This window comes from Drosophila miranda (genome assembly GCF_003369915.1).
Source record: "Drosophila miranda strain MSH22 chromosome Y unlocalized genomic scaffold, D.miranda_PacBio2.1 Contig_Y1_pilon, whole genome shotgun sequence".
NCBI lineage: Eukaryota > Metazoa > Arthropoda > Insecta > Diptera > Drosophilidae > Drosophila > Drosophila miranda.
The window spans coordinates 12,546,336-12,557,851 of record NW_022881603.1 but is presented as its reverse complement, the minus strand read 5'-3'; the positions used below and the strand labels follow the sequence as shown (position 1 = coordinate 12,557,851).

The following is an 11,516-nucleotide window of genomic DNA, read 5'->3' as shown; positions in this document are numbered from 1 at the left end:
ATATTAATCCCAGGAAAGCCAACTGGGAAAAATATAGCTCAGCCCTGGAGGACTTACTCCCCTCCAAAGCACCATAATGCCCTGACACAAAAGACGACCTAGATCGCCTAGTGAACAGGTTCACAGATGCATGCAACAAAGCCTTCGCGGCAGCGTGCCCCTCTAGCAAACCTAGGGGGAAAAAGAAACCCCCCTGGTGGTCAAAACAAATAGACATCCTACGTAAAAGCTGCAGGACCCTCTTCAACAGGGCCAAAAGCGCGAACGAGGAGAGCCACTGGGCAGACTACAAAATCAGTCTGTCACTATATAAAAAGGAAACAAGGAAAGCAAAAAGGGCCTCTTGGCAAAAATTTTGCTCGGAAATTGAGGAAACGTCAGAGGCCGCAAGGCTTCGCAAGATTCTCTCAAAAACTAACCCCTCGGTAGGGTATCTTAAAAGGAATGACGGCACGTGGACTAACTCCAGTGAGGAGTCCCTGCAGATTCTACTAGACACACATTTTCCAGGGTGCACAACCATCGAGACGGCACATCTTCCAGGAGAGGGACCGATAACCTCGATGGATCACATCCTCACAAAACGTAACATAAGCTGGGCAATCAACAGCTTCAACCCGTTCAAATCGCCAGGCCCAGACCAGGTAATCCCGGCCCAGCTTCAGAAGGCCGGGGATACGGCCATCAACTGGCTACAAGGTATCTTCAGGAAGATACTGGCTGTGGGTACAATCCCGCGAACATGGCTTAAGGCAAAGATAGTCTTCATTCCCAAAGCTGGGAAAGCCTCGCACTCAGCTGCAAAAGACCTTAGGCCAATCAGCCTATCGTCCTTCCTCCTCAAAACCTTTGAGAGACTCGTCGGGCTGCAACTGAGGACAACTATACACCCTCAGTTGCTGTCAGGCGAACAGCATGCCTACCGGAAAGGAAAATCCACGGAAACGGCTCTTCATGAAGTGATCTCAGCGGTAGAGAAATCTCTGCATCACAAAGAGTACTCACTCATAGCCTTTCTCGATATTGAGGGAGCTTTCAACAACGTTGTACCGGGCGCCATTACAGAAGCCCTGACTGACCTGGGGGTGGACCGTCACTTGCTGATGCTCATTGATCAATTGCTCACAAGCAGGACGGTGACATCATCGATGGGATCGTCCGCCCAGTCAAGGTATGTCAACAGAGGCACCCCGCAAGGTGGTGTCCTGTCTCCTCTTCTGTGGAACATAGCAGTCAACAAGATTCTATGTGACCTAGAAGGGGGGGGCTGCAATGTCGTGGCCTATGCGGACGACGTTGCGATTCTCTTCTCGGGGAAATACCCCCAAACACTGTGCAACTTAATGTCCACAAAGCTAGCGCAACTGTCGGATTGGACAGAATCGCGCGGTCTGGGAGTAAATCCCTCAAAAACGGAACTCGTACTATTCACAAATAAATACAAGGTCCCGCCCCTCAACCCTCCAATACTACAAGGATGCAGGCTCTCCTTTAGCGACAGTGCCAGTTACTTAGGGTTGGTAATTGACAAGAAGCTTAGCTGGAACCTGAATGTCAAAGACAGAGTGAAGAAGGCAATGACTGCACTCTACACATGCAAAAAAGCTATTGGGCTAAGATGGGGTATGATCCCAAGCATAGTCCAATCGATATATCAAGCTATAGTTAGACCAATACTACTCTACGGAGTTACGGTGTGGTGGCCGGCCCTATCAAAAAGGGCGATCACCAAGCAACTGGGCAAAGTCCAGCGGACTGCCGCCCTATGCCTCAGCGGAGCTCTTCGCACCACCCCAAATGATGCGCTAAATGCCATCCTATGCCTACAGAGCCTTGACCTCGCAGGAAAGGAACGGGCAGAAGCAGCAGCAATACGTCTAAGAGACTCAGATCAATGGGTGACACAGTGCATAGGTCACTCAGCCATATTAAATAATAGCAGTACCGTCCCCTCAAAAACAGACTACCAAGTTCCAAGAGAGTACACAGACACTCCCTTCGACACAATCATCCCTCACAGAGACGAATGGCTCGAGGGACTCCCAGGCCCAGATGGGGCCATAAACATCTTCACAGATGGATCAAAGCTGGACGACAGAGTCGGAGGGGAATCTACTCTGAACAGCTAAGCATAAGGCATTCCTTCAGACTCCCAGATCATTGCAGTGTCTTTCAAGCGGAAGTCATAGCAATCAGGGAGGCTCTAGACTGCCTACAAGCGGCTGCCGTCACGGCAACCAAGCTAAACATTTATAGCGACAGCCAGGCTGCGATCAAATCGCTAAGCGCGATTTCCTCGAACTCGGCCACCGTGGCAGACTGCCGCAAATTTCTGCACGAGATGGCTCAGCAATTTGCTATTAGCCTGATTTGGGTCCCGGGCCACCGGGACATCGAGGGCAACTGTATAGCGGACGAGCTGGCCAGATCTGGCACTACAATCCCCCTTCTCCAAGACAAGAAGGATATCTGTATGCCAATGGCCACCTGTAAGCTCATTATAAGGGAGCAATACAAGCGACTAAACAACGATATGTGGCAAACAGTGCCACGATGTCGCACAACTCGGCAAACATGGCCGACCATGGACATGAAGCGCACCTCCGAGCTCCTCAAGTTAAGCAGGAAAAGGTGCAGCGTAGTCACACGTTCCCTCACGGGACACTGGCTAATAGGCACCCACGCTAACAGGCTGGGGGCCCCACATAACGATTTTTGTCGCAGCTGTAGAGACGAGGAAGAGGAGGAGACAGTGGAACATCTGTTCTGCTCCTGCCCAGCTCTCAGCAGAAGAAGGCTACAGCACCTGGGCTCAGCCTTTCTACACGACATCTCAGAGATGTCCAAACTATGTCCCAGGAGGATAGCGAACTTTGTGAGAGCATCTGGATGGGATAATTGCTGACAGGAAGTCTCACAACGCAGGAAGGAAATGATCCTATGCGGTATCACAACGGGCCGAAACCGGCCTAAGTGTGACGGGTTCCGAGCGAGCCCGGCAGCCGCCTCAACCTAACCTAACCATAATAATGGAACATTAAACCTTTCGTGTTTGTCCTGAGTAGATCCTGAGGAAGTCCGATGATCAAATAGAGATGCGCTCGATTAGGGTTATGCTGTCGATTAAACGGCATACAAAGGTAGGGAGGGTAGAGAAGGGGTCAAAGTCATCTGAGGTCCCCAAGAGCGACGGAATATAGCCTGACTATTTGTCGGTAGTCGGTTAAACAGTTAGTTAAAATTCACATTATTATACCCGATACTCAAAATGAGTATTGGGGTATATTAGATTTGTGGTAAAAGTGGATGTGTGTAACGTCCAAAAGGAATCGTTTCCGACCCCATAAAGTATATATATTCTTGATCAGCATCAATAGCCGAGTCGATTGAGCCATGTCTGTCTGTCCGTCTGTCCGTCCGTCCGTCTGTCCGTCTGTCCGTCCCCTTCAGCGCCTAGTGCTCAAAGATTATAAGAGCGAGAGCAACGATGTTTTGGATCCAGACTTCTGTGATATGTCACTGCTACAAGAATATTTCAAAGCTTTGCCCCGCCCACTTCCGCCCCCACAAAGAGCGAAAATCTGTGGCATCCACAATTTCGACGATACGAGAAAACTAAAAACGCAGAATCGTAGAAGATGACTATATCTTCTAAAGCGCAAAATCTGAACCAGATCGTATAATTAATATAGCCAGAATCAAGAAAATTTAATTTTTTCTCGCCCTGTCTCTCTCTAACACACACGTAGCATAGCCGGCTTTGCTTAGAGTAAAACATTAGCGCCTAGATCTCAGAGACTATAAAAGCTAGAGCAACCAAATTTGGTATCCACACTCCTAATATATCGGACCGAGACGAGTTTGTTTCAAAATTTCGCCACACCCCCTTCCGCCCCCGCAAAGGATGAAAATCTGGGGATATTCACAAATCTCAGAGACTATTAAGGCTAGAGTAACCAAATTTGGTATCCGCACTCCTGTTAGATCTCACTTTAAAACCTTTATCTCAAAATTTCGCCCCACCCTCTTCCGCCCCCACAAAGAACGAAAATCTGTTGCATCCACAATATTGAGGATACGAGAAAACTAAAAACGCAGAATCATAGATAATGATCAGATATATCAGATTGCTAAATCTGGATCAGATCAGATAATTTTTAAAGCCAAAAGGAACAAATCAAATGGCACTGGCTACGCAGCACCCGACATCACGCTCAGACTGATTTTCTGTTTCTCTCGCACGCACTCCTTGTCGTGTCGTTTAATATTAGCGGCGTCTGCCGGAGGAGAGCCATACTGACTTAGTATCGGGTATAACTGTAGAGTTGCGGTCTCCGCAGCAACTCAAAACGTTCCCCCTCGTTTTCTTTTTGATTTCTTTGGTAGAGTTCCTTTTGAACATTAAATCAAGTGTACCTAAAACATCTTTGCGAATGTGTTCGTATAGCAGATAGGAGAGTAGGAAAGATCCCACGACATTCCGGCGAGCTAGTTAGAGCATAGCTAGAGGTACACGTTCCGAAATCCTGCTATACTATTGGTGTCTGACCGTCAAAAAAAAGTATGTAAAACCTCCATCCGTACATACAATCTCACACCTCTACGAATATGAATTTCTGGCACATTACATGTTAAACAAATAGCCAAAAGAGGCTGAGGGACAAGGATGCTGTTGGGTTATCGCTTTTGTTATAAATGTGCGTTTCCAAATTGTAATACATCCGCTCGGAGCTCGGGACTCGGGACTCGGAGCTGGGGATCTGTGCTTAAGCAGGGAAGGACTGGAAAGGGCCACATATGTGGGGTATTTGTTTAACTGAAAACTGTAGCCGGAAACGGAAATATATGCTGTCAGCATTTTATTTGTTTGTGAGTGCGTGATTTTTATGCTTCTCTGGCCAGGAAGACCCCTAAAAGGGCTGCAAAATAATAAAATGAAAGGCAAGAAAGGAAAGAAAAGAAGGGGCATGCAATAGGCACGAACGGAAAACGGAAGGCGACTTGGCAAAAGAGGCAGGCACACAATAGCCACGGCCTAAAGCGTCACTTTGTTAGCCGCCATTTGTGGAAATTGCTTATGCACGTAGTTTTGTTGCGATTCGGACGGGAGCGGAGCGGTCTCTCTTTCTCTCTATGGAATCTGTGCTTTCTATTCTGACTGGTGTTGCAATCAGCAATGCAAATGCAAATGCAGTAGATGCCGCAATTAAAGAAACCCCCATCTTACCTTCTCCATCCACCAGCAAGTGTGAATACCCATACGCCCTGTGGCTGGACCTCAGCCAGAAGCGCTTAATTCTTGCCTCTTGGCAGCCACCAGGGTACCGTACTGCTCTTCTATTGTTTATGCAGGGCTGAAACTGAGACTGAGGTTGCATTCGCATTAATAACTACGACTTGGCCTAGGGCCTTATATGTACGAGCGTATACAGCAGATAATGGTCCGACTATAGCGCTCTGTGTACTGCCCGAAGGGGCCGCACAGAAATATTGTTTCCGGTTTTTGTTTTCATAAATTACGCCGCAGAAATTGCGCATTCAATCGTGTGTGTAAAAAGGCTGCCAAGGAAGGATAGGTGGGGCCTCCGACTCTCACTCAGACTCAGACTCACACTCCTACTCCGATTTCGACTCGGACTCTGACTTTATGATGTTTTTTTTTACTTGGTCCCGGCCTGAAGCCCCGTTTTGTGCCATGTTTGCTTTCGTGTTTAACCCGCATCTACAATTCAATTGGTTTTCAGTTTCTTCTTCGACTGCTACTTGTGATCCCCTTCCATAGGGTATTAAGACTTTGATACTCTTGAATGCAGCCACATCCATCCGTCTATTCATAATAACAACACCCTAATTTGTATAGCACTCTAGCTGTAACTTTGCTCAAAGAGTATAGAGTTCATATTTTCTATTTGTCGTACTGAAAAAGAGCATTTGATCTGCAAGGGTATCAACAGCTTTAGCCCCCGAAGGTAGACTCCTTTCTGGGTGCCTGTTGATGGGGCTTTAGTGTTACATCCACCTCTTGCCTGGCAGTCATTTCTAGAGTGCCCGAGCCGAGGTGTTTGGCCAATAAATTGCGCCAAGTGTGTGTGGAGCCGTTGGCCGTTGCCCGGCTGCCTGTCTGCCCCATTGTTGTTGCTAAATATGCGGCAGGTGGCAAAGTTTAATAATGAAACACATAAATTTCCAAGGGTTAGCACCTCGCTCTCAGCCAGAGAGCTGATTCCTGGGACTGGGGTTGGGGCCGACGGCCAGTCGGTAAATAGCTTCAGGTAGTTTGGTTGTGTGTTTGTTTGACTTCTCCCTTTAAAGTAAATTAGCAGCTAGTCTATTTGGAAATGCTTGACCCTTTCCCATCTGATGGAAGTTGTAAAAGTTGTTCCAATTAAAATACTTTGTCTGGAAGTTGTCCTGCGAATTTGGCCTTAATCTGGGATGATGGCTGGCACCATATGGTCAGGCGTTAATGGTTCGCTGGAGCCGGCCTGAGTTCATTTCGAGTTCGTTGGCAAGTTCCTTTGCTGACCAAACGACATGTAAATGTGCATTTATACATTGGGGCGCTTCAACTCCACGGCAAGGCAGACAAAGAAGGAATTATAAATAAATGCGTGGCTCCAAATCTAGTCTAGACGATATAAATCAAGATGCAGTCCGCGGCCCCAGACGCACGGCTCGAAATGAATACATTTCCAGGACATGGACCATGACTTATGCACAATCAATCAAACACTCTCTTTGAGTGACTCGGATGCCGAGTTGAGTGCTCAAGTGACCTGGCTAAGTTCTTAAAATATTCATGCATCATCAGACACTTCTACCTCTCTCTCTCTCCCTATCTCGCTCGCCTTAGTACGGCAACTCCTTAATCATCTGCGATCCCAGCGATTGCCATTCGAGTGCCATTGAGCCGCAATTATGGGTCCACTTCAATGTGAATAGCCGTAATATTCAATGCACTAGACATTGTGTGTCTGCGAGTGTCTATCTCTTCCTCTCTTCAGTAGTCCTTTGCGCTGAGTAGTTTTCGTGGCATGCCACTTTTATGACTTCGCACTCGATCTCTTTTCACTTTCTCTCAATCCCATTCCCATTTCAATCCGTTTATGCAGCATCTCTCCTGCTCTGGAACCTTCAAGGACAAAACTTCCGTTTTGCATGTTTGCATTTACGTTCGGTTTCCGTGTCTGTGTCGCTATCCTCATCCCTATCCGTATTTGTTTTATTCGTTAATCAGACTATTTGCTTTTATGCTTTCGATACATTTGCCTAGGTGCTTTCCCCTAATGTTTGCTCTCCGGCCAGCAATATCATCTTATATGTACTTATTCTTATCGCCTTGTGGGAGTCCATTAAAATTGTAATAGCTTAGCCACACAAAAGATGAACCATAACCACTGACACAACAGCATTATTGAGGTAATTGAGGTAATCAAAATGCAAATAAGTGGTCCATTAAATAATCTAAATCCACAGGGTGTTAAAATTTAACAGAAACGAGAGTTGTCTGCAAACAAAACGAGGATATCCATGGTCGTCTGGATTCAACCCATTTCGAATTTTAGTATTTATCATTTCTCTTCATGTTTCTAGTGGAAATCGTTGATATATTAGTCAGTGTGACCGATGGAAGGGTTTTGGCAAACCAATTCAGAATTAATTGAAAATGGATTGATCTTCCAACGACACAATTTTCTGGACAATATTAACAAAACTAAATTCTCTTATTTACTATTGATACCATTCTGCAAATCTATACCTGTATCATGCTTTACATTAATGCTATTTCCGCTAGTATTTTCCCACTCCCAACAAGCGGCACAATGACCAACCGTCGATGAGTCGTGTCCTTTTGAATGTGTAGGATGCACAGGCGTTTGGCTCGTATTACCATTTCCTTGCAGCTGTTGCTGATTATTGAAGGAATTCGCACAACCACAGACCATTATCTGGTTCTGCTCGTACATAATTTCTACTTATATCAATTTGTCAGGAATTTATCACATATACAACCTCGAAAAGGAGAGGGACAGCAGCTATGTGAGAGTACATTTTGTGGGCGAGTTTGCTGGAAAGTTTTTCCTCGACTCAAGCCGAACCAGGGCCTCGACATTGGCATTTATTGCTTTAATACTTGGAAATTCTTGTCGGGAGTGATGGCATTGGCCTTTGTCCATAATTCATTGCTGGATTCCGGAATGTTGCCACAGTCTGTGGTGTAGCAGTAGCAGCGTTAATAGGATAACGAATGACAATTGTTGTTGATCGGGGTAATTTGTTTTGATTTTGTGCAGAAGTAAAAGTTCCACAAAATACCAAACTGCCAATGTCCCAATACTCATTATAATAATGGCAATATTTGGTTAGAGTAACTAGCAAAGAACAAACGACCCCGAGTGCGAGAAGCATGTGTGCTCGGGCCTCTGAGCCGGATTTGATGCCACGAAATCCGCTTGTTGTCAAACCATTTTATCGACAGCCGAAATGAAACCATAATAATGTATGGCCTAATATAAATGTATGGACTCGAACGATTGGAAGGGCTTGATGGTGATTTGCGCAGATCTGAGATGCTTTTGCTTTAACGAAATTAACGAGATTGCTTTTAGTTGGTGAAAAATTTCAAGTCAAGCCCAAGACGATGAAGCAGCAAAGCTGCTATTCAACCATCAACCAACAAACTCTTCAATATACTTACATGAGAGTACTCCAAGTGCTGTGTACGAGGGCTGCTATTTATATTTCAGGAATGGGCAATACTAAAGCCAATACGTAAAATCTGGCAACGCCATAATAAACTTTGTCATTTTTAAGCACATATGTACGTACAACGTTTTTATGTACAATAGGTTTTTGTTTTGTTCACGATCACTTAAAAAAAACAATTTGGCAAAAAAATGGAAATTTCTCGAGATCGTTTTCGTTGGATTATTTTTCACAACTTTCGACGTGGATTATCCCAACAAGAATGTGTTGATGAACTTAGTTCTTTATATGGCGAGAAAGCACCATCAAAAACGACAGTTTATCGCTGGTTTGCAAAGTTTAATAGTGGTCGTAGTTCAGTCGCTGACGAATTCCGTGAAGGTCGCCCAAAATCGGTTGTTGTGCCACAAAACATCGATGGTGTGCGTGAACTGATAGTGCAAGATCGACATGTGACATATCGTGAGATAGAGGCATCCTTGCACATTAGTTCCACTTCAATACATTCCATTTTACATGAACACTTAGTTGTAAAAAAGGTTTGCTCTCGTTGGATACCTAATAACTTATCACTCGCTCAAAAAAAGGCTCGTGTCGATTGGAGTAAGGAAATGCTTAAAAAGTTCGACCGAGGTGCTTCAAAAGATGTTTATAAAATCGTGACAGGTGATGAATCATGGATATATGCGTATGAGCCGGAAACTAAACAGCAATAGACCGCGTGTGTGTTTCAAGATGAGCAAAATCCAACAAAAGTTGTTCGACCACGAAGCACTTCGAAGCAAATGGTCGCCTGTTTCTTCGGGAGAATGGGTCATGTGGCCACTGTTCCGCTAGAGAAACGTAGGACTGTCAATTCTGAGTGGTACACGACCATTTGTTTGCCGGAGGTCTTCGGAGACATTCGCAAAACCAACTGCCGAGCACGAATCATTCTCCATCATGACAATGCGAGCTCGCACACATCTCGACAAACAGGTGAATTTTTAAGCAATCAAAACGTCGAATTTATGACTCTTCCTCCCTACAGTCCTGACTTGGCACCCAATGACTTCTTTTTATTCCCTAACATCAAAAAAAAAACCTGCGTGGTCAACGTTTTACGAGCGCCGAAGAAGCAGTTGAAGAGTTTAAAAACCATGTTTTGGAGGTGTCTCAAGAGGAGTGGAAAAACTGCTATGACCAATGGTTCAAGCGAATGAAAAAATGTATTGATCATCAGGGGGAATATTTTGAAAAACAATAAAACCATTTTCATTTAAAAATTGTTGTTCTATTTCCTATTCCCGAAATATAAATAGCAACCCTCGTATGGCCAGACAGGTATCTTTGATGATGATTATGGATGCCACATGCTTTAGGGAGGGAGCCTGGCTGGCTTAGTAATTACATGTCAGGTTCCTACATCCACACAGGTTTACTCACGAAATTAATTTCCTTGGCCCACTAAAATCTGAACGATAATGAGAACAATTCGATAAGCTCGGTTAGGCGTCGCTTGGGCATGGTAAATCCGATTTTAAGCTGAAAATCCCTTTGAAGTGCGATGCCATGATTAAACTCACTCCCCATTTCTCCTTTTCTCTCTCTCTCTCTCTCTATTCTCTCTCTCTCTTTCCCTCTCGCTCTCCATCTCTCGTGGTTTCCCCGGGTACACACATGTACCCAACTACACTCGCATTGGAAGTAAGCGCATTGGCTGCCGTCGAAGGCCACGGAGCAACAGGAAGAGGCAGTCAGGCATGAGGCAGCCGAAGGCTGCGTATCCTTGACAGAATCGGGAACCTGCATCATCGCCAGAAGCAGCAGCAGGAACAGCCAGGCTGCCAATGGATGCTGGATGCTGGTCCTGATTCCGATTCTGTGGCTTTACCGAATGGGAAATGGCCCTTCGATTTGGTCAGCGTACCCCCTTCACCTGGCTAAATAGCAGCCTAGAAGAGGAACGGAGGGGAAAAATGGCTGGCAGGATGTTTCAGCAAATTAAATGCCTCTCCTGGAGAAACAGCAACAGCTGGCACGCAGCTTTAGCCCCGACGTGGCTGGCAGTTAACGCGGCAACAGACACCGTTGCGTATAGGTTTTTTTTTTTTTTTTTTTTTTTTGTTGTTGTGTGACTACAGGAAAGCTTCATGCCGACTCAGCCGAAGCCGAAGTGAGGGACTCTAACCGCTCTAAAACCACCCACACCTATCCCGGATCCCGGCGGTACTGTCGCGAGATATTACTTCGCCGGGGGGAGATGCCTGTAGGGCTCTTCTCTTAATAATCTCCTTTATCCTTTATCTCCTTGCATTGCGTGCCCTTTCTTCGTGACGCAGTTTGGTAGCCATAGTTGCGGCCATGAATCTAATCGCGGACCAGTTTTCTTCCGACTCCAGCAGGCATTCTGCCAGGTTTGTCACCGCTGGCATTCTTCCAAGCTTGTTGCTTAGATCCTCTCGATCTTGCCGATATCTTGGACATTCGAAGAAGCAGTGCTCTGCGTCTTCGATGACCCCTGCGCAGACCACGCAGAGGGGTCGTCCTCGTGCTTAAACCTATGCAGGTAGGCTTTAAAGCAACCGTGTCCTGTCAGCAGTTGTGTCAGGTGATACTCCACTTGTGCATGGCTACGGTTCAGCCAACTCTTCAGGTCTGGGATTAGCCTATGGGTCCATCGCCCTTTGCTGCTGTTATCCCACGAATCTTGCCATTGCAGGATTGTGCGCTGCCTTAAGGCACCTCTGGTGTCCTGGTCCGTAGTCCCCAGGGTTCGCGGTGCCCTGATTCCTGCGGCACCTCTTGCCAGCAGATGGATGGGAATCATT

The 11,516-nt window shown here is 46.0% G+C and overlaps 1 long non-coding RNA gene across 1 annotated transcript; it reads left to right on the top strand.

The window, feature by feature from the left end:
- The first annotated feature begins 9,479 nt into the window (after positions 1-9,479).
- Positions 9,480-9,779, top strand: LOC117190895. The gene is made up of 2 exons (XR_004473870.1): positions 9,480-9,684; positions 9,737-9,779. It is a non-coding gene; the product is annotated as an uncharacterized LOC117190895 (long non-coding RNA).
- Positions 9,780-11,516: the final 1,737 nt, after the last annotated feature.